Source organism: Ambystoma mexicanum, chromosome 5q (assembly GCF_040938575.1).
Source record: "Ambystoma mexicanum isolate Mex_15411 chromosome 5q, UKY_AmexF1_1, whole genome shotgun sequence".
NCBI lineage: Eukaryota > Metazoa > Chordata > Amphibia > Caudata > Ambystomatidae > Ambystoma > Ambystoma mexicanum.
The window spans coordinates 1,199,048,650-1,199,061,969 of record NC_090933.1 but is presented as its reverse complement, the minus strand read 5'-3'; positions in this window follow the sequence as shown (position 1 = coordinate 1,199,061,969).

Here is a 13,320-nt window from a genome sequence, read left to right as displayed (position 1 = left end):
GCTGCTTATTCTGAAGTGGCAACCCCAACTGTTCTGCCAGTGTGATGTCACCAATATGTACAAATGAGAGGTCCTACTCCTAACTGTATTCGCCACCCAACTGTGGAACCTTAATTCCATCGGGTCTGTCAACTGAGTTCCCCCTAAGGCCGGGCCAATCCTTTTCCCACCTCTATTTTTCTCCGATCTCCTCCCACACCCTTCTTAGGTGTGTTAGGAAAGGTACGAAAATAGTGTCCTGCTTGCTCACAACAGAGGCACAAATTATTGGCCTTACGTTGTTCCTTCTACGCTGACAACAATAGCCCTGCATACTCCCAATGTGCATCAGTTCTCCTCCCCCAGTTCCTCCTTCCCTACTCTTGTCTAAAAAGTACCACTTCAGGCCTCTTCTTGTCCCCCTTAAGCTCATTCATGTAATGGTCTAATTGTAATGCCAAGTCTATCATGGCGGTACAATCCACAGGATGTGGCTCTACTTGGGCTATTGTGTCCTTCAGTTTTCTTCCTGTAGGCCTTGGTAAAATAACACTGTCTGTTTGGACTTAGACCAGTCAGTTTTAATCATCAACTGATTAAATTGTGTCTCATGTTACCAAATCCTGTGCCCCCTGGTGTAGCGCCAACAGCTCCTTGTCTTGAGCCAGTGACACCTCTCTCCGATCAAACATTCTTCCAAACTCAGCCAGAAATCCCTCTCAATTATACAACAAAGGGTCATCCTTCTGAACCAACAGCATCGCCCAGGCCGCTGCATCTCCTGTTAAATAAGATATTACTAAAGCTGTTCTGGCCTGAATAGTTTCAAACGCTGTTGTTTTACACAGAACATTTAATCGACATTGAGTCAAAAATATCATGTATTTTCTGGGGTCCCCTGAAAACCACTCAGGGGCGGCCAATGGTACACTACTTGGTGGTTGAACAATCACGGTGGAGCCACGACTGGCCGCTGCTCCCAAAGAAGGACCCGCACTGGTTCCTTCCAATGGTGTCCCTTGAGCAACCAACCCCTGTACTTGAGCTTTCAATGTTGCATACACCTGTCTTGCATGAGCTAACTCCATCGTAATTTCCTGAAGTGCCTTTAGCACATCTGGTTCAGTCAGAGGAGTCGCCTTCAATTGGCTTGGGTGGTAATAAATAAATAACCTATTATGGGTCGGATTATCATGTCACAATTACACAAGGGAAGAGTATCGACACTCTCCCCCGAACCACAGAAGCTAAATGAATTCAACCCTCCCACCATGGTTGGCACGGGCACCTGATTGTCAAGATCTCTGGTAACCACGTGGTAGCCAATGGCGGGAAGAGGGATTAGGGAGAGGTTGTGGATGGGATGGGGGAAGTTAGGGAAACCGCAAAGAGGAGCAGGGACAACTTGCTGGGAGATGTATGAGGAATCACCAGGAAAAAATACACGCACATAACAACAACCTGACCCTTCCTGAGCCTTTCTCTCCTGTACTCTTACCATAACATGTACCTACTTCCCTATGGCCTATGCAAACATATAATGTGAAACATGAAGTGCATGAAAACTTAGCAAGCAGAATGAAACATACTGGGAGGCTTTCCCACAATGATCATACGAACACATGGCCCCAGGGGCAGGCAAAAGCAAACATGACAGGCCCTGAATTCAGCTTCCCAATATTAACATGAGCACGCATGCATGGTTCTCATCTATACTGACACGTGTTATTAAGGCACACGCGCCCGAGCTGTAACTCAAATCCACTGTCCCCCTTCAAATAGAACAGCCATTTGTAGTCCGTGCTCCTTCCTTCGCCGGAGCGTAATGGTTTTCATTCACACCACCATATTTGTAAACAAAGAAATAGCATGTTCCTCCTCGGAGCGTATTAAGTTCCCAATCGATAAATTATACTTTCATAGTGATGTGTGTTGACAGTAAAAAGAAACAATCAAATCCCTCAGTTCTGAAGCGTGGTCGTGAAACAGATTCAGGCAACCTGTACACCGACTACAACACAGACAGCACAAAATAAAAAGAGCCAGTACTTCGCTTTTTCTCCGGGAGCCCACACGGGACTACCCGGACCAGAAGACCTTCAGCGCTAGGAGCGGCTGCCCCCTGCTGTTCACCTCAGCATGGCCCGGAGTCCTCCTGTGCCTTCCTTCGGCATGCCGTTCTCAGAGATCCTCTGAATCCTTGCCGTCACCGCCCATGCATACAAAATAATCTGCACCTGGCACCGGCGGTTGACGGCTAATAAGCTATCCATAATTAGTGTCGGCTGCGTATGCACGTGAACACTCACAACTACAGAAAGGTCCCAAGTGCCGCTGTGAAATGCAGTTCCTAGGCTGATTCCGTTTACACAGCCTTTCCTTTGCCCACAGTTTTATCTCCGACGCTGCACAACCCCTTGTCTGCCCCAGCCCCAATCCTGACAAAACCACATCTTTTATGCACCCATTCAGATGGCCTATTCACTCTGCGCATATCAAGGTCTGTTTCTGCACATTTAAAAGTGCAGCCCAAATTTACAAGCAAGATACGCATTTAAATGTGCCTAAATTGTAGGGAACCCTATGCGCCTGCTTCGTAAAAGTACACATTCGGTGCCACTGCATGTGAGGGTCTTCCTGACCCGGTCATACTTTTTTTGTGACAGCAGAGGTATTAACCGCTGTTCTCACTTGCATTTCTCTTCCTCAAATAGGATCAAAATGAATATTTTGGGGTTGCATTTTACAGGGGCAGGCCCCCTTAAGGCCTGTTACAGAGAAATGCCCTGGAGCCTGTACGACATTGTCGGGAGAGCACTTCCGACACACACAAAAGGCGGCTTGCCAGCACATTATTTGTGCCACAGCTCAGCACTGTGGAAATTCGCAGGCCACCTTTGAGAATAAGGTGACTTGCTCATCAAAAAAATGGGTTATTTAAAAATAGCATATCTCTGCTCTTTTTTTTAGATGCCCCATTTTTTGAGCATCGGCGCCTAAATCTACATTTAAAAAATGTAAAAATAGTCACAATGTGAGAGGGACAAGTGAGGGGGGGGTATGATGAGTGAGATGTGGAGTGGTAGGCAAGAATGCAGAGGGAGAGCAGTGGGCCAGAGGGGGAAGCAGTGGACAAGAGAGCAGAGAGGGAGCAATGGGGCGGTGGGCCAGACATCAGGGAGGGAGCAGCGGGCCATAAATCAGAGAGGTAGCAGAGGTACAGAAACTAGAGGTGAGCATGGGTTTAGGGGAAGCAGTGGGCCAAAAAAAGCAGAGGGGGGGGCAGTTTGCCAGAAAGAAGCAGTGAGATGCATATTGGGAGGAAGGATGAGGGAACAGTTTGATAGAATGGGAGAATGAAGCACTGTATAATGCGGTAGGAATTGGGGAGCGTAAGGTGCGAGTTGGGAGTATGATTTGGAGTGTGGCAGAGACTGGGGACTGCAAATGGTGACTTGGCAGTATGACAGAGCACATGAGTATGTGTATGACAGAGTGAGAGGTTCTGGGAACGCAAGTTGTGATGGGGAATTAGTAAGCAGTGTTGGGGAGAGAGGTATGTGGGTGGGGTGTGGGGTTTGGAGGACATAGAAGGGGGATATATTCAGCATTACAACTGATAACGATCAATACTGTCAATAATATTAAATAGGAATGCACATTAAAACCAAACCCATATCCATAACAAACACTGTTCTGCCAAGCCAGAGATATCTGGGACTCTTCCTTTTAAATGGATACAAAAGATGAACATTATGGCAGCCTGGCTCTCTTGTAGCCTTGGACACTGCCTCTTTGTTGCAATGTACCACTCTTACACCCTCCAGTCAATAAACAATGTGTGGCAAAAATGCTGCAATCGGTTTTGTGCTGCAATATTTGCCATTTCATGCTACAATATCCCAAAGGGTCATTATTGCACATATTTACAGTGCTGTTGGTGATGTTTGTATATGTGCTCCACCTACCCCCTCTCTTATATGAGTTCCCCATATAAAATAAGCTCCCCAGTAAATTCCCAGTGTGGCAAATAGTGCAGCACTAAAGTGCAATCCAAATGTGTATGAATAGGAACATCTAGGGACAGTCTGATAGCTAACATTCTTTCTAATATAACCATTCTTTCTAAAATATAAAGATGTATCCGATGATGTTGCTTCCATTGTCTTCTTTCCATGAAATGAAAAAATAATGCACGCAAAAGAAAGAAAAAGGAAAGAAAGAAGAAAAGATTGAGAGAGAGAGAGAGAGATTTTAAGAAAATGTAATTTAATGGCGACTAGGCATGCTTGTGTATACAATAAAGGTTAGATACGATTTTAACTGGCTGGCTGTATAATTGCGATGAGGTACGGAAGCAGGTGCTGGGAAACTTAAGGTGATTTTGTGCAGTCTGGGGTGTCCTGCTCACATCAGAAAGATCTACCCGATAGAGGAGCCCCTTTACTTTTACAACAAGAAGGGTTGGGAATATGACCTTTTAGGGGCCATGAAATCTGGGGTTGTTCAATTTTCTGACAAAACTACAGAAGTAGATCAGTTCTTCAGGCAGTAGTGGGGTTGGGCATTCTGGGAGCTTTTTACTGATGTGTGTTTGGTATCTGTTGTGTCCTCTGTTTGGAGTGGTGCAATTTGTCAGGAGATGCACTTAATGGCACGTGTTAGGGTTGTCAAATACTCTTTAAATTCTTCTCCTAGGACCACTGCTGCTTTATGAGAATCTGATACTTTCTTGACAGGAGATATGGGTGTCTTTATGAGCCGACCAGTCACCAACTCATCGGTTGATAGATGGTGGTCCTTGCTAGGTTGTATGCGTAAACTGAATAGGGCCAAAGGCTGGCAGTGCACCCAGTTCTTTTTCAATATGGTGCAGAGCTTAGATAGTTTTCTCTTGAGCAGACAGTTGATCCTTTCCACAACGCTGTTGGCCTGTGGGTGATAAATTGAATACATCCAGTGCTTAAATCCAAGCAGTGCTTAGATCTCTTTAAAGAGTTCATTGAAAAAATATGATGTGCCATTATTGAACCATAACACATTGCACACACCCCATCAGAGGAAAACTTAACCGACAAGACATTTAGCAGCACGTTTGGCATCTGGATGTGCACATGGTCCTGCCTCGACCCACCATGAGAAGGGGCAGACCACAACAATGTAGTACCGCGACTCACTGCATCTTTCTCCCATGTTGGCATAATCTATGTGTATCTTGCGGAACGGCCCAATAGGGCAGGTCAATGTGCATCATAAATTCTGGAGCATCATGCGTGTCCTAAAACTTTCACACATGGTGCAATGTATGATCAGGTTTGTGGGGTGCTCCTGAAGATTGGTCAAAAGCTATTATTCTTGGCGGCATAACAAATCAGTCAGGGACTGTTTGCAGCCTCTTTTGGTCCACTTTTCCTTTTCTTCACTTGGTGCTCTGCTTTGGAGCTCAATAAGCTGTGCAACAGGCAATTCTGTATACGGTGTGTTTTGATGATCGTGGGTTGGTGTCGTCAGGACATACTGGGAAATTATTGGGACTGGAAGATAGGCCACCATTTTGGCCGCAGCATCTGCGGGAGCGTTTCCAGGTGAAATGTCATCTGTGTTATTGGTGTGGGTGGTGCATTTGATGACCGCCACCACAGAGGGTTGTGAAAATGCGGAAATCAATGTATCTAGCAGTGCAACATGTTGTACTGAGGAATCGTCTGCTCTCCAGAAACCCCTCTTCCATCATGACAACACAGCATGTACGGCTGTAGTGATGTATGCCGAGTCCGAATAGATGGTCACGTTGCAACCTTGTGACGCTTGCAGCTCTTCGATGAGCGCTATACAACAAGAGGGGTTGGGAATATGACCTTTTAGGGGCGATGAAATCTAGGGTTGTTCCATTTTCTGACAAAACTACATAAGTAGATCAGTTCTCCAGGCAGTTGGGCATTCTGGGAGCTTTTTGCTGCTGTGTGTTTGGTATCTGTTGTGTCCTCTGTTTGGAGTGGTGCAATTTGTCAGGAGATGCACTTAATGGTACGTGTTAGGGTTGTCAAATACTCTTTAAATTCTTCTCCTAGGACCACTGCTGCTTTATGAGAATCTGATGCTTTCTTGACAGGAGAAAAGGGTGTCTTTATGCGCCGACCAGTCACCACCTCATCGGGTAATAGATGGTGGTCCTTGCTAGGTTGTGTGCGTAAAGTGAATAGGGCCAAAGGCAGGCAGTGCACCCAGTTATTTTTATAAGCTCTGCTGCTTGGGTCAAATAATGCATGGGTAGTCTTTTCATCGCTAGTTTCTCATATTCACCTCCCTCGAGGCGCACTACTGCGGCGCCCATATGCCTTTGTCCTGTATCCTGATCAAGATCACCTCCCCCTCCTCCAATGGGCTATCCTTTGCCTTGGGAATGTCATCCACCTCACTTTCATAAGTGGCACAGTCATGTATTTGCAAGTCTTTTCGTCTGTACACACTTCTGTCAAAGAAGTGGCAGGGTTCACTGGTTTGCATCGCACAACATGAATGTTTCGGCTTCAGAGGATAATCTCAAATGCTGATGCTCTCTGCGTGGTCAGGGTAGATTTTTATCTCTCCAAAGTGGTGAATTCTGAATACACCACATACAAAATGACTGAGCATCTCATCACGATTGTGGACCTTTTTTTGATCATGAAAGTAGCTGCAGCAAGTGCTTGTTTGCACATGAATTGCCCTTGCATAACTGAGTCGAGTGTACCACTGGAAAAGGCCAATGGCTTGTGGCCCATTGTACTCTTCCGGGTGAGCACGGTGGTCATAAGTTTTCCCCTGGAATGTGAGAATTTGTAAAATTCTTGGGTGTAGTCTGGCATAGAAGAACTGGGGCTGTGGATATTACTTCCTTCGAATCATTGAAATGTTGTATCATGTCATCTGTTCAAATTTGTGATTGCCTCTCTGTGCTTCCTTGAGGGCCTGTAGGAGTGGTCTGGTATATGCTTCATAGTCCAAAATCCATGATATGCAATAGTTGCAAAACCCTGAGATTCTTTGCATGTCTTTCACTGTTATAGGTTTGAGGGTGGCACACAGATGCCACTATGTCTGGTATGATTATTTTGCCATCTCCTGATATTAGCTGACCTAAGTACAGTTCTCCCTGTCGGCAGTACTGGAGTTTGGCCTTGTCAACCTTGTGGGCCAGGTGTTGTAAGAGTGTGATAGAGTCTCTTTGACAGTTCTGCTCACTGTCACTATGCACAAGCAGGTCATCCACCTACTGGATGACCGCGCTGGGAACTTTAATGTTTCCTAGGTCAGCATGTAATATTCTGTTAAAGATGCTTGGGCTCTCGCAGTACCCTTTGGGCAAACGAGTGTGTTGGTAGTCCTTTCCGCCGTGGGTAAAGTCGGGGAGGTACTGTGATTCAGGGTGCAAAGGTATTGAGAAAAGGGCGTTCTTTAGGTCAATCACTGTAAAGTGGGTTGCTTCTTTGAGGATACTACACAAAATGGTGGCTGGGTTTGGAACCACCTCAATATCCTTCTGTACCACATCAATTAGGGGCCATAAAATCTGGATCATTCTCTGATTGCCCTGTGTTGCCTTTTTGACAGGGTATATCACCTTGTTGCATGGTGTGGTGGATGGCACTATTATCCCATGGTTGAGCAGGGCCTGTATCGTGTCTCTGATTCTCTCCTCTGCTTGTCTTGATAGTGGGTACTGTTTGACCCGGGGTAGCACTGCTCCTGACTTTAGTGTAATGTGTCCTGGGGTCACCTCCTTTAATAGGCCAACATCATGTGGGTTGGTGGTACACAACTACTTGTGCACATACTCTAAGTCTGCCTCAGTGAAGAGAGGCAATGCCACAACGGCCATCAGGCGTGACTGTACTCTTCTGTATTGCAGCATGATCTCACAGGGGATACACATATCTAAGATTATTTCTCCATCACTGTCATTGTTTTCAGAAAGTTCTGAATCTGTTACCTCCTTAAAGGGTATGGTGGGATTGATGCAAAGCACTGTACGCTACTCGCACCTGTGCCTGTCTGTTCATAGCACAACCACTCTTTTTGCAGATACCACCAACCCTTGTAGGTCTAGGGACAAGATTGTACCCACCACCAATTCTGGGGCCACCACAGGGTGAAAAATGAAATCTGTTGTCACTCTCCAACAGCCCTTGGCAATCTGTGGCACTGCCACTACTGTTATTCCATAGATAAACATGTCTGGGTCTACAGGTATCCCTCAGACCACCACCTCTCTTGCCATTGTGTGTATTATTAGCATTGCCCTCATTGCACACATTCCTGGCTTGGGCCAAATAATGTCCTGTTCAGTGAATGAGATTGACATGTTCACCTTACTGAGCAGGTCCCTGCCCAGCAGGTTTACAGGAGAAGTCTCTGAACACAATAAAGGAGCATGCAACACATTCCCTCCCACCTTCGCATCCAAATATTTAGTATAAGGATCTGTAGAAATAGACCAAGAGAAGCCCTGCATGTTGAGAGTTTTGCCTGATAATGGGAAGTTTCCCTCACTGATGCATGATTTCTCAGCACCCAAATCAAGCATAAAAATTAATTGCGTATTACCTATCTCTGCCCCCACCAAGGGTTCCTCTTCAGGGTTAAGGGTCATTGATAGGACCGGACACGCAAGAGTTCTCTGTGGGCTGTCCTAGTCAGGATATGTATTTGTTCCAGGAAACGAGAAGGGATTTCCCCCAACCACGGCTGCGCCTCAGAAGAGAGCAACCGTGCCATTTGGTGCTCCATTGAATGGGTTTGTGCCACCTACCTGTTGAAATGTGTTCTCAGGTGTGTATTGTTGCTGCTGTGCGGGTGGGCCTGGGATCTGTGGGGGCAACTGCATGTAAGCCTGATGTATTTCATGGGGTATGGAGGTAATTCTAGGCATCAGCCCTTGTGGGGGCCCCGGGGGTGGGGGATCATAATTCTGTTGACCAACACTTACCCCACCCCCTGTATGCTCCTACACTCCTATGAAAAATGCCCCCACTTCTAACAGTTCCAACATTGTGATGGCCTCATCCCCACCTCTGGGTCCCATTCCTCCAAATCCCCCTCTCCTCGATCCTCAGAACCCACCTCTTCCTCGCTGCTGTCCTCCTTATTGCCACTATGGGCCGCGGTACTGTGTATTACTGCCGCACTGTCCTTGTCCTCCTTCCGACCACACCACAGCTATTCTAGCATTTGCAAAGTTGTGGGTGCTTCCTGTCACTTCTGTCTGTACTGGCATTGATACTGCATCCTTGCCCTACCCCCATGAGTCCTTTTCCCACTCCCTCTCTTCCTTGACACTTCCATCCAGCCAAACCTGTTCCTTAGCCTGCCCTCCCACAAACTCTACACTGAGGTGTTTGCTCAGGTACTTGTTTTGCATCCTCATCCCCATCATGTTCATACTCAACAAATATACTCCAACCACCCTCCTCTCCTTGATGAGATCTGAAATTCTCGTACCCCAGGCTGTCCACCCTCTTATCCCCTTCCTTCTCTACATGCTTTTTATAGGTGTGTTATCTAACCTGAACAGGAAGTCTCCTGCTTTCCACCCATCGGACCCTTGTTCTGCTCGTCTATCGGGCTTTACTTAAACCTGTGTTTCTCGTAAATCTATCCAATTTTGTTCATGCTGCTGCAAGTGTCACTTCTAGGTCTCTCCTCTTAACATTGGCATACACTGCGACCTCCGGAGGGGATGCATACTGGGGTGGTGGGGCTGTTGATGAGTGGACTCATAGGTCGATCTAATATCTCTTTCCTCTTTTGTAACTGTTTCCCTTAAAAATGTAGACATGTGTTCCAAGACTCCCTTGTTATGGGATCCCCGCTCTAGCCATGAGCGGGGCATCCCCCTCCTCTTGTCTCCGTCACCCAGTGCTTATGGTATTTCTCAACTCTGTCCCGATTCAGAGGTTAAAATAAGAACGACTACTATTCCTGAGCCCACTAATATTACCGTTCTCCCATTTATTTCCTTTTTTTGCCTCCGTTATACAATGTCTGTGGTACCATCTTCTGCCCTCTCTTGGGAAGGCTCCCTACTATTGTTAGGGAGAATCTTCATTTCTGTGCTAATTCCCTTCAAAATTAGAGACCCCCAGCTCTTTTGCTGGACTTAGGACTTATTAATTTTAGCCCTGGAGTGAGTGAGACGTTTTTCTCACTATCCCATGTGTTTTTACCTAATTTGGATTTTGTGTTGTCACTGTTTTTGGAGTCTGGCAAACTCCATAGGCATCTGCTTTTGCATGGTGACACACAGCACATTTAGTGCAATGTCACTGAGAAATCATTCAGATTTCTCTTAAGGTTTAAATACCTTTTCTTGGGTGAACTACAGTTCCCAAGAATGGTAAAGTGAAATTGACTTTCCTTACCTTTTCTCTTTGTAGGTGGAGCTTACACCATCTTATGTGGAGTGCTGGCGGGTTACTTAGTAGCCCCTTATTCTACTTTCTCATGTAAGATGTGTATGTTACCCTCACTACTTTAAATGGCTGGTGCCAGCGGTTAACTTTTTCCTACCATTGTGCTTTTCTACCGCAGGCTGAACCCTCAGCTGCAGTACAGCACCCATGGGTGACCATCTTCTTTTATTGCCATTTTCTATTTGTGAGGTCTTTCTTGGGTTTTACTCTGTGCATTGAGACAGGTTTGAGCCCTTTATTCTGCCTTTGGCAGACTTCAGCCCTGAAGCCTGCCCCTGGCTCCAGTGTGTATGGAAGGACAGGATGTGAGGGAGAGTCCTGAAACAGCCTTGTCCTTTGTCTCTACGAATGCCTGAATGCAACTAGTCCTGATTGGCCGGCTGGCTGTCCTGGAGGACAGTCACCCTGCTGTGTGATTGGCAGCCTAGACTGTGCATGAATGAAAGAAACCTGCTTAAAAGGCGAGGGTTTTCGGCAGAGGCAGATCTAACAGTCGTCAGCCAGACAAATGGCGAGCGGGCCCCTGTGCTAGGGCCCGCCCCTTCCACACAGCACAGGGCCCTTTCTGCTGTGGCGGGCCTGCTTTGCGGCAGCGAGTTCTCTGCTCGCTTTCCCCCTGACTGCTGCCAGAGAGCACACGCACCATCGCTGTGTGGCTCATTGTGGATTTTAACACTGTGACAGCTTTCACACCATAAACAGAGCCAAACAAGGTTGGTGCGAAATGAAGCAGGGTATGGGCACTGATGAAAAAAAAAAAAATAACGCAGTTCTAGTGGCGTGTTTTGCATGTTAGTTGTCACATGGTTAGGGCTTTGTCATATACAAATGCCAGTATCTCCTTCAAAATACATGCTGCAATGTGAAGGTTTTTAAATATTACAACAATCCAAACCAGCACGTTGTTCTGTGTTGCTTTTATTTTCTTTTTCATTTTTCCTTTATTTAGGAAGTTTACGGAGCACAGCTCTACCCTAGAAGGCGCCATATGGCCTGATTTACAAAAGCACTTTTCAATGGAAAAATCCCATTGGAAACGTTTTGTAAATCGGGCACATAGGGGTGTGGTGTGATTGTGGAGTGTCACAGCATTCTATCATCTTTTGGGGAAAAAATCCAATTAATAAACTAATAGATAGTATGTGGTCCTGCAGCGATCACAAGCAGCTCATCATCACACTGTTGTCACAAACATTAATTATCCTTGTTTGTTTTTAAACACCATCCACATTGATCTGTTTTACATCTAAAGTACACGCAGATATAAAATATTGTACAGTGCTCCGTAATTCCATATTCCTTATACTGATAAGAGGTTATCCCTCTCCAACCAGTGCAGCAAAAGCTTAACACTATGCAATTCTGCCGTTTTGCAATGCATGGCTGCAGCAATGCCCGCACAAACAGAATGACATCACTTTTCTGCTACAAGGACGCGTATGTTCTCTAGGTTTACAATATTTAGCATTGATAACAAAGCCTGCTGAGGAGGCCCAGCTGTTTCCAGTTAGTCAGACCCTTAGCTAACTGTAATGAAGACAACTTAATAAAAAATTGCTTTTGTCCCTAAAGTTTGGCATTGTGCACTGTGACCACAATTAACTCCGCCCACCCAAAGCTCCGCCTCCATGACCCGCCCACCTAGGGCCCTGTGTCAGGTGCTGCCCAGGGTGCCCTTTGCCTTAAATCTGCCACTGGTTTTCAGACTACAGGCAGAGTCGACCACTGGGAGAAACACCTGACAAAGAAACCGTGAAAGAAGCCTACTGCAACCTCCTGGACCTTTGAAGAACACAGTGAAGCCCTGCTGCTGTGCTGACCTCCTTTTTCACCTCGACAGAGAAGCTCCGGATGGAACTGAATTGAATTGAATTGTTACAACAAATTGCAATTTTAAAGAATGTTTATTTAAAAACTGATGTTAAGTAAATAAGTAACTATTTATAACTGAAACCTTGAGTGTAAGTGTTACTTGGCTACTCCATTTTACAGATTTCAATTGTACAGCTCTACAGCACACATTTACCCCTCTTGACATAGGCATGGCTGCTCAGTCACACTGCCAACTTTTGTAGTACAGACGAGGGTTACCTAATACCAAGCAGATAAGTGTTATGTAGTCTCACACAGTGTGACTCCAACAATTCTTACCTAACAACTATTCCACTTTCCTGTTGTTAAGACAGATTTCTGAACTCTGACCTGGTGGGCAGAGGTTCAGAAGGCCAGCCCAGTTTCTTGGAACAGCACAACCTTCTGGACAAGCCAGACCAATCAAGGTAGCATTGGCGGTGGTCAAGACTAGGTCTCAGAAGGGGTGAGGGTGACTGAAAGACCTCAATGAGTACACAGAGTAAAGGACACTTACAAATCACTCCCAGTCAGGTATATTTATATTAAAAATACAAATACATTTATTTCAAGGCCTTTGAGTTTCAACACACATATAAAATCACAGTAATACTTCTAAGCCAACACAATCCTATCAATATACATATATACAAGACCAATGGGGTCTAAAGGGTTAATGCACGAAATGGGTCCAAAACCTAAAAGGGGAAGGAAACAGGCAGTACAAATAGTCTTTAGTCCCTTCTGCATCAAACACAATCCTAACTGAGAGGCAGTCCAATCCCTAAGAAGAGCGGAGCCTATTGCTCAAATGTACTTGCAGTGCTGGCACACGCGGTAATGCAGATGGACAAAACGGGGTCTCTTCAAGGGTCTGTAGCAGCTCAGGAATGTGGGTGAGGTGATGAAGAATAAGTTCCCACTATTCATGGAGGGTCTCCCCAACAGGGCAGAACAGGTTCCAGAGTTCGGTAATAGTTTGCTAGTTCGCACTAGCAGTGGAAAGGAGCAGGGCCCTCAGGGGCCACTCTAGCGTAAA